The sequence below is a fragment of the Haematobia irritans genome, chromosome 3 (assembly GCF_050003625.1).
Source record: "Haematobia irritans isolate KBUSLIRL chromosome 3, ASM5000362v1, whole genome shotgun sequence".
In the NCBI taxonomy this organism is placed as follows: Eukaryota; Metazoa; Arthropoda; class Insecta; order Diptera; family Muscidae; genus Haematobia; species Haematobia irritans.
The window spans coordinates 17,810,248-17,825,427 of NC_134399.1; the positions used below are offsets into that span (position 1 = coordinate 17,810,248).

At 26.8% G+C, this 15,180-nt stretch overlaps 1 protein-coding gene across 2 annotated transcripts in view; it reads right to left on the reverse strand.

Annotated features, from left to right (window-relative positions):
- Nucleotides 1-15,180, reverse strand: part of LOC142230228 (uncharacterized) — a 218,566-nt gene that overhangs the window by 124,458 nt on the left and 78,928 nt on the right. The gene's annotated exons all lie outside the window — the stretch shown is intronic.

The window sequence follows — 15,180 nt, forward strand, 5'->3', positions numbered from 1 at the left end:
ATGGTTTTTACTTTGTTATAAAAAGTACTCCTTTTGCAAAATTTTTAATCAAAGTAAAACTCTGGCTTCTGGGCCATAAAGTAGAGTAATAGCGAATATTATCAGTATCTTATAAGGTGGGGTTTTTCATTCCGTTTGTAGCACATACACCCAGAAAAAAGGGGCTCTAATGCCAACTGAACTTTATTTTAGTTCATGAAGATTAGTTGATTTTAGTTAAATTTTGCACAATATGAGTAAATGTTCCTTAGTTGAATAATTTTTTGCTAACTTTAATGACATGAACTAAAAATAAGAAAAAAAGTTGTATACAAATATAGTGCACAATTTTACTAAAAAATAAAATAGTTCATATTTTCTTAAAATGGCAGAAGTTTGCTTAAATTGAGTTCATAAGTCTCTCAAATGAGTAAATTTTACTTAAATTGTACCTGTCATGAACTTCGTATAGCGCTAAAGACATTTTAACAATTTTTAAATCCAATTTTTTCTTTCAACATATGAAATTTTCTTAAACAAGAGAAAAAAATTAATTATTTTGAATAAATTTTCTTCAATTTGACAAAAAGTATTAACTTATTTGTAACATGTTGCAATTAGAAAACAATTTTAGTTAAAATTTTCTAAAATAAACCTACATTTTCTTCCACGCTGGGTTCACTTTTTTTTGGGTGTACAAATAACGAATTCTGACTATAGAAAGTATATATAGCCTTGATCAGGGAGAAATTATAAGATGATGTCTCTCTGTCTGGCTATCTGTTGTAATCAGGCTACTTCCTTCAATAATGAACCTATAGTGCTGAAATTTTAACAGACACGTTTTTCTTCTACATGCAGGTCAATTTTGAAGATGGGACTACTTCGGCCTAAGTTTCGATTTTGCTTCCATATGAACCGACCCCCGAATTGGGGTCTTCATGACATATACATTAAAACTTTTATCCGATTTGCATGAAATTCAAAACGTAGAGGTACTTTTGGTCCATTAAAGGCTGTGCCGAATTTGGTGTGAGTCGGTCAATGTTTTGGTACTTTTTTCGAAACAAGTGGTATTTGTTCGGCATCGTTTTGCAATTCCAAATTGTGGAGTCTACACGTTAAATCTAAAGCACAAAGGTGCACAAAATTTGCCTCCAGAATACGTAGAATTTTATAAGGGATGTAGTCCTTCTAGACTCAAAATACTGACACCACTTTGTTCAAATTTTGCAAAAAAATAAATTGTAAGGCCCTATCTCGCAAATATTAGATATATTCGCACACATACACAATCTTTTTATGGTAGTTTATAAGTTCTATCCAGCAAAGCAAAAATCATGAAAATCGGTGCATAATCGCGCGTTTGCCAAGTAACACTAAATTTCATACATCCGAGGTGTCCAACTTCCAACGTCTATAGACCAGCCCGTGAATCCACTAGGGACCTACAAACCTCTATATATAGAGAAAAACATTTCAGCTTTGGCACAAAGAAAAAATTATGATGATATCTTAATCCATTAAAAAGTTACAGAATTATTTCCAAAAAAAAGCTATTTGGAACTACTTTAGTTTGGAAAATTTGAAAACAAATAATTATTTTTGTCATGACATATCTACAACTTTTACTCGAAAGAATTTGTCGAGTAACTTGTAGTAAAAAAATTTTAAAAGAGACATGCATTTTGACATTGTTCTCTTAAAATTGTTTACTACTTTTACTATTTTTTTGGGTTGAGGAACGGTTTCTAGTAAAAACTAGTAAAAGTAGTAACTAGTAGTACGTAAAGGAACACAACTAAAATGTCTTTTCGATAAATTTAAATTTCACTTACACTTACCAACTAATTTCCATCTTTATACAACGCTTACCTGCAATAAAAGATAATGTAAAAAAATCAATTTTCAGTTTTTAATCAAGCAATTTAAAAAAAAATGTTTAACTATAAATGTATAATAATGGGACTTTAAGTGGTCATATATTTAGAATTTTTAAATTTGGCGTATCTCCTTGCCGTTTAGGTAAATTCTATTAATATAAATTATTATAATTAAAAGCTATAGTTGCTAGAGCTTTTTGTCAATTATTATTTTTATTTATTTTATTTTAATTTTTTTCTTTGATACCCTCCACCATAGGATGGGGGGTATATTAACTTTGTCATTCCGTTTGTAACACATCGAAATATTGCTCTAAGACCCTATAAAGTATATATATTCTGGGTCGTGATGAAATTCTAAGCATGTCCGTCCGTCCGTCTGTTCAAATCACGCTAACTTCCGAATAAAACAAGCTATCGACTTGGCACAAGTAGTTGTTATTGATGTAGGCCGGATCGTATTGCAAATGGGTCAAATCCGACCACTTTTACGTATAGCCCCCATATAAACCGACGCTCAGATTTGGCTTGCGGAGCTTCTTGGAGGAGCAAAATTCATCCGATCCGGCTGAAATTTGGTACATGGTGTTAGTATATGGTCTCTAATAACCATGCAAAAATTGGTCCACATCGGTCCATAATTATATATAGCCCCCATATAAACCGATCCTACGATTTGGCTTGCGAGGCCTCTAAGAGAAGCAAATTTCATCCGATCCGGCTGAAATTTGGTACATGGTGTTAATATATGACCTCTAACAACCATGCAAAAATTGGTCCACATCGGTCCATAATTATATGTAGCCCCCATATAAACCGATCCCCCGATTTTGCTTGCGGAGCTTCTTGGAGGAGCAAAATTCATCCGATCCGGCTGAAATTTGGTACATGGTGTTAGTATATGGTCTCCAACAACCATGCACAAATTGTCTTATATCGGTCCATAATTATATATAGCCCCCCATATAAACCGATCCCCAGATTTGGCTTACGGAGCCTCTAAGAGAAGCAAATTTCATCCGATCCGGCTGATATTTGGTACATGGTGTAAGTATATGGTCTCTAACAACCATGCAAATTGGTCCACATCGGTCCATAATTATATATAGCCCCCATATAAACTGATCCCCAGATTTAAACATCAAAGCCTCTTGGAGGAGCAAATTTCATCCGATTCGGTTGAAATTTGGTAAATTTCGCTAGTATATGGCCGCTAACAACCATGCCAAAATTGGTCCATATCGGTCTATAGTTATATATAGCCGATTCCCAATCACACAAAAATTGGTCCATATCGCCAAAAATAATCAACCAAAATTTAATTTCTATAGAAAATTTTGTCAAAATTTTATTTCTATAGAAAATTTTTTCAATTTTTTTTCTTTAAAAAATTTTGTCAAAATTGTATTTCTTTAGAAAATTTTGTCCAAATTTTATTTCTATAGAGAATTTTGTATTTTTTTTTTTGCTATAGGATTTTTTTTTAAATTTAATTTCTATTGTAAATTTTGTAAAAATTTTATTTCTATAGAAAAAATTTTTTTTTGCTATAGAAAATTTTTTCAAAATTTTATTTCTATTGAAAATTTTCTAAAAATTTTATTTCTATAGAAAACTTCGCCAAAATTTTATTTTTATAGAAAACTTTGTCAAAATTATATTTCTATAGAAAATTTTGTCAACATTTTATTTCTATAGAAAATTTTGTCAAAATTTTATTTCTATAGAATATTTTCTCAAAATGAAAATTTTGTCAAAATTTTATTTCTACAAAAAATGTTGTCAAAATTTTGTTTCCATAGAAAAATTTTATTTCTATAGAAAATTTTGTCAAAATTTTATTTCTAAAGAAAATGTTGTCAAATTTTGTTTCTATAGAAATTTTTCTCAAAATTTTTTTTCTATAGAAAATTTTGTCAAAATTGTATTTCTTTAGAAAATTTTGTCCAAATTTTATTTCTATAGAAAATTTTGTAAAAATTTTGTTTGGTATAGAAATTTTTTTCAAAATTTTATTTCTATAGAAAATTTTGTAAAAATTTTATTTCTATAGAAAACTTCGCCAAAATTTTATTTTTATAGAAAACTTTGTGAAAATTTTATTTCTATAGAAAATTTTGTCAAAATTTTATTTCTATAGAAATTTTTGTCAAAATTTTATTTCTATAGAACATTTTCTCAAAATGAAAATTTTGTCAAAATTTTATTTCCACAAAAAATGTTGTCAAAATTTTGTTTCTATAGAAAAATTTTATTTCTATAGAAAATTTTGTCAAAATTTTATTTCTAAGGAAAATGTTGTCAAATTTTGTTTCTATAGAAATTTTTCTCAAAATTTTTTTTTCTATAGAAAATTTTGTCAAAATTGTATCTTTAGAAAATTTTGTCCAAATTTTATTTCTATAGAAATTTTTCCCAAAATTTTATTTCTATAGAAAATTTTGTCCAAATTTTAATTCTATAGAAAATTTTGTCAAACTGAGTCATATACGTTTTTAATCGGCTTTTTTTGTTGTTTAATATATACCCGGTACACCCTCAAAAAAAATCGCTTCTTTAACATATGTTCCAAACATATTTTGCAGGAAGCACATATATTATTGCATACTGCCGAAACATTAATATGTTTGTTTTATGTGAACATATTATATGTTTGGAAGCATTTTGAGCCAAAAATATTATATGCTTGGAAGAATTTGTCCCAAACACGATTGTGCTCATTCCCTAACATACTCGTAATTTTCACTTCCACGAAATTTTTTAGTTATTGGAACCTTTCTCTGTAATACAAATAATGTTGAAGAAATTATTCACTTTTATAAATTTTTTAAATTTTACCTTTCGCCTGCACGGAGAATCGAACCGAGGACCATACAGTTTGTAAGCCAACACACTATCCACTGGGCTACGTAGCTGTTATAGTCACCAGTAGATAATTATCGTTTTAAGTTACATTTATATAGCATAGTTTGCAGCGCCCACGAGCCCATGCAAACATAACATTATTTAACAGAAACATACATTTGTTTGCCACGTGGAGCAGTGGTTAGCATGTCTGCCTTGCATGCAAAGGGTCGTGGGTTCAATCCCTGCTCCGACCGAACATTTTTTTTTGTTTTTTTTTGTTTTTTTTTTTTTAATTTACACATTTATATTTATACTATATTAATTTTTTTTAATGAAACTTCGAAATGTGCGTTATTAAAGATTTATAGTCAGTAACAGTGCTTGATATAAACGAAATTGATTGATTTTTGGATAAAATATTATTTTTTATTGCAAAAATAACAATCTTGTAATAAAAAACTGTTTTTGTACAAAACTTTAAAATGTGGAAGGAATTCAAAAACTAACAAAAGAAGAACGTGGAGTCGGGTATAAACATACATACATAATTTTATAATATAAACATAAATTTATTTAGGAGTGAACAGTTTTTTACTAGCATTTAACACCATCGCTCTAAAATTCCTTTTATTTTTCTTTAATAATTCATTTTAAAGAAAATAAACTTTTTAAATTGTTTTAGCTGTAAAACTCGAACTTAATGCCCGCTTTTATATTTGATGGTGTCCGTCAACTCCTCGTGGACTACTTTTTAATAAAGAGGAACTAAAGTTTGTTTCTTTACATTTTACTGTGTAATTTTTCACTATTTCCTCCTTATTTCATTTTACTGTCCCAACTCTAAAAAAAGTATAGTGCCCTTTCGTTATTTTTATGAAGACCCCTGATTTCTTTTAACGAACCAAGAAAAAAATTGTGCCCATAATGCCAAAATGATAAACAAAACACATGTCCACACATACATAAAATGCTGCTCTCAAGGCGAAAACATATGCTGTTTGTTTTTCAAATGTCTATTCTCTTGGTTCAGAATGTATATTCTCTTTATTCAAATTAAATAATATTTAGACTTCAACATATCAAATTTTTGGCCTTATCATAAAACAGTTTTCCGAAACAACATACAAGCGGTTTCACAGAAATTGTTCTCTTTTGACTCTTTTGCTGTGTTATATTGATATCTTTCGTCAACTCTCCCGGTTTCCATCTCTATTTCTCTCTATATTCTCTCTGTCGCTTTGAATAAAATATCACAACATATGTATGTTTAGTCGAAATTTGTAAATTTATATATGTTTGTATTCACACATATGATTTTTATGAAACATTGATGCCCCAAACATAATATATTCTAACATATTAACATAGATGTCCCAAACATTTAGTGTTAGTTTAGGAACATTACATGTTCGCACTTAAATATATTGTGGTTTAAAATCGTGCCCGAAACACATTTTGTTTATATCGGAACATATGAAAAACATATTTTTCTAACAGTGTATGGACTAACTTCCAATTTAGAAGACGGTGTTAAGAAGTTTTAAGATACCTCTCCATCGGCAAGTGTTACTTCAACCCAAGTAATTCGACTGTGGATGACAGTCTTTAGTAGAAGTTTCTACACTGAAAAAATATTGTCGTGAGATCAAAGATTTCGTGTCTTTAAAATAAGAATGCAAATTTTGCTTAGCATAGAAGACGCATTTCTCTAATATAAAGTTTTTTCCTTGTCCAAAAGTCGATAAACTTTTCAATGAAGTCATATTGTCCTTATAATTAAGTGATTTGGCTTAAAAATGAGTATCACAACATGAAAGAAAAAATGTTTGGGCTAAGGTCAACTTGACTTTAATAATTCAGAAAAATTCTTTAAATTTAATGAAATTGTCTTTAAATTTGTTGTCTTTTTGCATCTTGACTACAAAGCAAAAAATCGTTCAAATATAGGACATGTTTTTCAACACTTTATTTTAAAGAAGCTTTTTACTTGAAACATAACATAATTTCTACTGGAAAGCGAGTCTTAACTTGGAAAATAAAGTTGTCGTTAACTGGTTTTTAAAGGACTTTGATAGCATATGAAGAAAAAAAGCTGAAAAGCGAAAATTTTAAATTTGCTTCCTAGAAGCAAGTACACAAAACCCAAATTTAAAAGAGAATTGTGTCTTAAAAGTATCCTAACTTGTATTCTCCGCTTCTTTGGCTCGGAATCAATACCAAATTTTTTAAGGTAAAGACAAAATCTTTGGAACCGGGCATGCTTTTTTTTCAGTGTATGCAATCCATGGTGGAGGGTACATAAGATTCGGCCTGGCCGAACTTACGGCCGTATGTACTTGTTTTTATTAATTTTAATTTACATAAGCAATTTTATGGACAAATATTCCATTTTAGCCTTTGAAATATTTTCAGCCAGATAATTTGAAAATACGCCTCTATTTCAATCCCAAATCAAAATAGGCCACAATAGCGTCATAACTTTGAGCCGGAACACATTTCACATAAAGATTATCTGTCTTGTCAATAGACGTAGTATTAAATATTTATATACATTTATTCTAAAATGATAATTGATATGAATATACGGAAAGACATCATTAAAAAAATCAATTCAGAACAAAAATGACATTATCTCTAATTGAAATGGAAATATTATTTATATAAAAAAATAGCAACAAAAAAAATTTTAAAGATTAATTTTATTCAAGTTACATACACAAATACAATCTCTCAATACACATGTCCATGACAAATATCAACAAAGGTTGTACTTGCATCTGTTTTTGTTATTTTTATTCTCAATTCATTGAAACAATGATTGTTACTCTGAGATTTGATTAAATTAAAAATTAATAAAAATGTCAAATTAATTTCACTCTAACTCAAATGCACAATGGGCTGAATGGTTGGCTCGTAAGTAAGTGAGTGAGTGTATGCCTGGCCGATATTAAATTGTTTTGATTTTTTTTTCTTTTGCAACAACTGTAGCTTTTACTCTCTACTTGGGGTTGCTGACTTCTAGGCTATAATTGACCCACTTTTAATAAATAAATGCAATTACAAAATAATATACATATTGCATACCGGTTGTAATCACAAAAGAAAAAGACACAAACTAAGCAATGATACTAAAAACATGTAAAATTGTGATTTAGTTTGATTTACCATGTCGAATTTTATGTACGCTGCACAAAACTTTAAAATTTCAAACTTTTACAATGTCTGAAAAATTTTAAATATATCACAAAATGTAATATTGAACCTTTTACAAAGTTAATAGAGTTCAAAATTTTACAAATCATTGAAAAAAAAACCTGAAGTTTACAAAGTAAGTCAAATATGTAATATTGCATTAGGAGCATCCGTTGATATAGAAATAAAATTTTGACAAAATTTTCCATTGGAAAAAAAAATGACAACATTTTCTATAGAAATAAAATTTTGACAAAATTTTCTATAGAAATAAAATTTTGACAAAATTTTCTATAGAAATAAAATTTTGACAGCATTTTAATTCTACAGAAAATTTTGTCAAAATTTTATTTTTAAAAAAAAATTTTGTCAAAATTTTATTTCTATAGAAAATTTTGTCAAAATTTTATTTCTATAGAAAATTTTGTCAAAATTTTATTTCTATAGAAAAATTTGTCAAAAAGTTTTATTTCTATAGAAAATTTTTGTTGCTATAGAATATTTTGTCAAAAAAATTTTATTTCTATAGAAAATTTTGTAAAAAAATTTATTTCTATAGAAAATTTTGTCAAGATTTCATTTCTATAGAAAATTTTGTCAAAATTTTATTTCTATAGAGAATTTTGTAAAAATTTTATTTCTATAGAATATTTTGTGAATATTTTATTTCTAGAGAAAATTTTGTCAACATTTTGTTTTATATAGAAAATTTTTTCAAAATTTCATTTCTACAGAAAATTTTGTCAAAATTTTATTTCTATAGAACATTTTGTCAAAATTGTTATTGGTTATTTCGGCAAAAGCCGACTATTATAAACCTTTGGGTTTGGTGAACTACCACAATTTGTCCTAATAATTGGTTGATAGTTTTGCTGCAAGTAGAGGATGCTGATGAGGAATGTGGTAATTCCGAAACGTCGTCTATCCAACCATCTTGCAGTCTATAGGGTTTTGCCCAAATAAATTTGACAAACATTCTTTTCCTCTGTTGGTTAAGCTACTCTTGTAGTTTAGTCAACGAAATGGTTTTTATGTTGAGATCAAAACAACAAATATTAAAAAATTATTTCGATAGAAAATTTTGTCAAATTTTATTTCTATAGAAAATTTTGAAAAAATTTTATTTCTATAGAAAATTTTGTCCAAATTTTATTTCTATAGAAAATTTTGTCAACATTTTATTTCTATAGAAAATTTTGTCAAAAATTTGTTTGCTATAGAAAATAAAGTCAATTTTTTTTCTATAGAAAATTGTGTCAAAATTTTATTTCTATAGAAAATTTTTCCAAAATTTTATTTCAAAGGGAAATTTGCCGAATGTTATTTCTATAGAAAATTTTATCAAAATTCTATTTCTATAGAGAATTTTGTCAAAATTTTATTTCTATAGAAAATTTTATCAAAATTCGATTTCTATATAGACAATTTTGACAAAATGTTATTTCTATAGAAATATTTGCCAAAATTTTATTTTTATTGAAAATTTTTTCAAAATTTTCTTTCTATGAAAAATTTTGTCAAAATTTTATTTCTATAGAAAATTTTGTAAACATTTTATTCCAAAAGAAAATTTTGTCAAAATTTTATTCCGATAGACAATTTTGAAAAAAAAAAAAATATTTCCATAGAAAATTTTGTCAAAATTTTATTTCTATAAAAAATGTTGTCAAAATTTTATTTCTATTAAAAATTTTGTGAAAATTTTATTTCTATAGAAAATTTTGTCAAATATGTATTTCTATAGAAAAATTTATCAACATTTTATTTCTGTAGAAAATTTTGTCAAAATTTTATTTCTATAAAAATTTTGTCAAAATTTTATTTCTATAAAAAATGTTATCAAAATTTTATTTCTATTAAAAATTTTGTAAAAATTTTATTTCTTTAGAAAATTTTGTTAAAATATTATTTCTCTAGAAAATTTTGTCAAGTTTTTATTTCTATAAATTTTTTTTTAATTTTATTACTATAGAAAATATTGAAAAAATTTTATTTCTATAGAATATTTTTTTAAATTTTATTTCTATAGAACATTCTTTTAAAGTTTTATTTCTATAGAAACTTTTCTCGCAATGTTACTTCTATAAAAAATTTTGCCAACATTTTATTTCTATAGCAAATTTTGTCAAAAGTTTGTTTGCTATAGAAAATTTAGTGAATTTTTTTTTGTCTATAGAAAATTTTATTTCTATAGAAAATTTTCTCAAAATTTTATTTCTATAGAAAATTTTGCCCAAATTTTATTTATATAGAAAATTTTGTCAACATTTTATTTCTATAGAAATTTTTGTCAAAAATTTGTTTGCCATAGAAAATTTAGTCAATTTTTTTTTCTATAGAAAATTTTGTAAAAATTTTATGTCTATAGAAAATTTATCCAAAATTTTATTTCAAAGGGAAATTTGCCAAATGATATTTCTATAGAAAATTTTATCAAAATTCTATTTCTGTAGAGAATTTTGTCAAAATTTTATTGCTATAGAAAATTTTATCAAAATTCGATTTCTATATAAGACAATTTTGACAAAATGTTATTTCTATTAAAATATTTGCCAAAATTGTATTTCTATTGAGACTTTTTTCAAAATTTTCTTTCTATGGAAAATTTTGTTAAAATTTTATATCTATAGAAATTTTTTTAAACATTTTATTCTTAAAGAAAATTTTGAATTTTGAAAAAAAAAATATTTGTATAGAAAATTCTGTCAAAATTTTATTTCTATAGAAAATATTGTCAAAATTTCATTTTATTTCTATAGAAGCTTTTATGAAAATTTTATTTCTATAGAAAATTTTGTCAAAATTTTATTTCTATAGAAAATTTCTATAGAAAATTTTCGCAAAATTGTGTTTCTATAGAGAATTTTGTCAAAATTTTATTTCTATAGAAAATTTTAACAAAATTCTTTTTCTATAGAGAATTTTGTCAATTTTTTTTTGCTATAAAAAATTTTGCCAAAATTTTATTTCTACAGACAATTTTCTCAAAATTTTATTTCTATGGAGAATTTTGTCAAAATTGTATTTCTATAGAAAATTTTGCCAAAATTTTATTTTTACAGAAAATTTTCTAAAAATTTTATTTCTATAGAAAATTTTCTCAAAATTTTGTATTCTATAGAAAATTTTGTCAAAATTTTATTTCTGTAGAAAAATTTGTCAAAATAAAATAAGGGTTAATATGCCCAATGATATATAGCATATACAAATTTTTATACACGTGCCTTGAAAAAACAAAAACGAAAAAATCTGTAAAGTGTAATATTTTTAATTTATGGCTTAATTAAAGAACACCATTGTTTATATTGTTTTATATTTATATACAGGCTTTAAATGTCACAAAAGACAATGATGAATGGTATAATCCTCTGCCACTTTTTTTTATAAATGGAAAGTAATCTATAAACAATAAAAAAAATGTACACATGAAGGGGGACAATGAATATTTCTTTGGAGAAAATATGAAATGAAATAAAAAAAATATAAAGAGGATTTTTAATTAAGTTTTTGTAAAAAATATTTTGCTATTTTAAAGCATAGTTTTAGGCTTATAGATGCAGTTATCGGCAAAAAAAATTTAAATTGGAAAATTTCAATTTATGGGAGAGCGGGTTAGCTCAGTAAATTTTGTTGTATATGGATACTTACAATTTTGTCTAAGAAATTATTATTTCAAAAATAAAAAAGATTTATTCTTATGTATTATTATAAATATTTTAATAATTTTTTAATGCATAATTTTAGGGATAGTTTACTACATTTAATAGAAACGTCCTCTTGAAAACTACTTCCCTAATCTTATTCAAATGTTGCATTCATTGAAGTTTTGCGCCTCATTTCCATTCTAAAAAATTTTTCCAAATCTTTTTAAAATTCCTTTCCATACTCCTTGAAGGCCAATTGTTTATATCGTATTATAAAAAAAAAAAAAACATTAACCAATCTTGGTTTCCTTTCTATAATACTTATAATTGAATACTGCTTGAATTCAAATGTGTGTTTTTATTTTTTTTTTGCCACTTACTTCCATTCTAATAAATCTTTCAAAATCTTTTTAAAATTCCCTTCGTTACTCCTTGAAGGCCAATTGTTTATATTGTATTAACAAAAAATCAAATAATCGATCTTGGTTACTTTTCCTATAACAAACATATGCTTAAAATGTAAATAAAAATTCTATAAAAACAAATATTTATTTTTAATGGTGTGACATTTATTCTCAGACCATTCTCTCTGTGGTCATATGCTTAAAATGGGAGACACAGTTTTTGTTTAACAATTAACTATTGTATATAAATACACAAAAAAAAAATCAAAAAAAAATTCAAAAAAAGAAATAAATAAAAAACGATAAAAAATCGAATTTAGCCACAAAAAAGAGAAAACAATCAAAAAACAACGACCATCAATGACACACCAACTATCATTAGGTGACATGTAACATTCAATCATTTATTGATTGCAGCCATATGACCATATTTAGAATACTTTTATTTTTGATTTAAGGCTAAAATGGTAAAAAATCATTACACAATAAAAATTGGAGAAAAAAATTAAACAAAACACACACAATTTTAATGGTGTTTGAGGTGTTAGCTGCTTTTGTGACAATACATAGCTATTAGTAATACATTTGCACAAAATTACGTTTAAGCTATTTTTTATGAGCTATCAAAAAGTGTTAGTGGATAAAATACAAAATATATAAAAAGGGGTAAAATCAAAATTTACAAAATTCCTTAATTTTTGAATGTCGAATAAAAATAAAACAAGTATATACAGCAGTAAGTTCGGCCGGGCCGAATCTTAAATACCCATCACCATGAATCAATTATTGTAGTTTCCTTTGACATTTCAGGGGGTTTTGATGACAGACATTCTCCCAAGCAAAGCCGATCAACTAGTACACTTCCCGAAGATAAATTTAAAGATTTTACGTATGAAGATAAGAACCATTTGAGTTTTACAGGAATCATTAACATCTCTTGCACATGTACAAGAGAAATGATGAAATAACGACTTGATTTGAAATCTAAAATTTGTAGATTTTCACCCCCATTATTTAGATGATTACGAGAAGTAAAATCTGGCAATTTTACTTTCAGTGATCAGTGTGCTTCTATACCCTCAAGAAGTCAAATCGGTCTATATGGAGGCCTTACCAATTGGAGCGATAAAAACTAAATATAAAAATTAAATATTTACAATTTCAGGCAAATATAATAAAAACTATAGATTCTATAAGTCCAAGAAGTAAAATCAGGAGATCGGTCTATATGGGGGCTATAGGTTACCTAACCTATGGGGGCTATACCAAAAGATGGACCGATACTCACCATTTTTGACACATCTCTTTATGGTCCTAAAATACCTATAGATTTCAAATTTCAGGCAAATTGGAAAAAAAAACTACGGTTTCTAGAAGACCAAGAAATAAAATCGGGAAATCGGTCTATATGGGGACTATATTGAAACATGGACCGATACGGACCATTTTCGACACACCTTTTTATGGTCGCAAAATACCTCTAGATTTCAAATTTCAGGCAAAACGTATAGTAAATACAGTTTCTGGAAGCCCAAGAAGTAAAATCGGGAGATCGGTCTATATGGGGATTATATCGAAACATGGACCCATATGGACCATTTTCAATACACCTCTTTATGGTCCCAAAATACCTCTAGATTTTCAATTTCAGGCAAATCGAATAGTAAATACAGTTTCTAGAAGCCCAAGAAGTAAAATCGGGAGATCGGTCTATATGGGGACTATATCGAAACAAGGACCGATACTCACCATTTTTGACACACCTTTTTTCGGTCCTAAAATACCTCTAGGTTTCCAATTTCAGGCAAATTGAATACAAACTACTGATTTTAGAAGCCCAAGACGTAAAGTCGGGAGATCGGTCTATATGGGGACTATATCGAAACATGGACCGATAGGCACCATTTAGGTTATGTGGCAGCCCGATGTATCAAGCTCACTTAGACTATTCAGTCCATTGTGATACCACAGTGGTGAACTTCTCTCTTATCACTGAGTGCTGCCCGATTCCATGTTAAGCTCAATGACAAGGGCCCTCCTTTTTATAGCCGAGTCCGAACGGCGTTCCACATTGCAGTGAAACCACTTAGAGAAGCTTTGAAACCCTCAGAAATGTCACCAGCATTACTGAGGTGGGATAATCCACCGCTGAAAAACTTTTTGGTGTTCGGTCGAAGCAGGAAACGAACGCACGACCTTGTGTATGCAAGGCGGGCATGCTAACCATTGCACCACGGTGGCTCCCTTATGGTCCTAGAATACCTCTAGATTTCAAATTTCAGCCAAATTGGATAAAAACTACGGTTTTTATAAGCCCAAGACCCCAAATCGGGAGGTCGGTTTATGGGGACTATATGAAAACTTGAGCCCATTTCTCCCTGATCAAGAATATATATACTTTATATAATCGGAAATCGATATTTCATTGTGTTACAAACGGAATGACCAACTTTTTATACCCCCGTCACCATTCTATTATGGTGCTGGGTATAAAAAACTGAAAAACAAAACCTACAAAATTTCTTAATTTTTGAATAAAAATAAAAAAAAATAATAAAATTATAATGAATAAAAAAATTGTTCCATAATTTTGAAAAGATTATTTTAGTTATTGAAATCAAATATCGACAAAATTTTCTTTAGATATAAAATTTTCACAAATTTTTCTATAGAAATAAAATTTTGACAAAAATTTTCTACAGAAATAAAATTTTCATAAAATTTTGCAAAATTTTCTATAGAAAAAAAAATTAACAAAATTTTCTGTAGAAAACAAAATTTTGATAAAATTTTCTTTAGAAATAAAAATGTCTATAGGAATAAAATTTTGCCAAATTTTTTATAGAAATAAAATTTTGACAAAATTTTCATTAGAAATAAAATTTTAACCAAAATATCGACAAAATTTTCTTAAGATATAAAATTTTGACAAAATTTTCTATAGAAATAAAATTTTGATAAATCTTTCTACAGACATAAAATTTTGACAAGATTTTCTGTAGAAATATATTTTTCACAAAATTTTCTTTAGAAATAAAATTTTGACAAAATTTCCTATAGAAATAAAATTTTAACAAAATTTTCTATAGAAATGGAATTTTGAAAAAAATATCGACAAAATTTTCTTAAGATATAAAATTTTGACAAAATTTTCTATAGAAATAAAATTTTAACAAAATTTTCGATAGAAATAAAATGTTAACAAAATTTTCTATAGAAATAATATTTTAA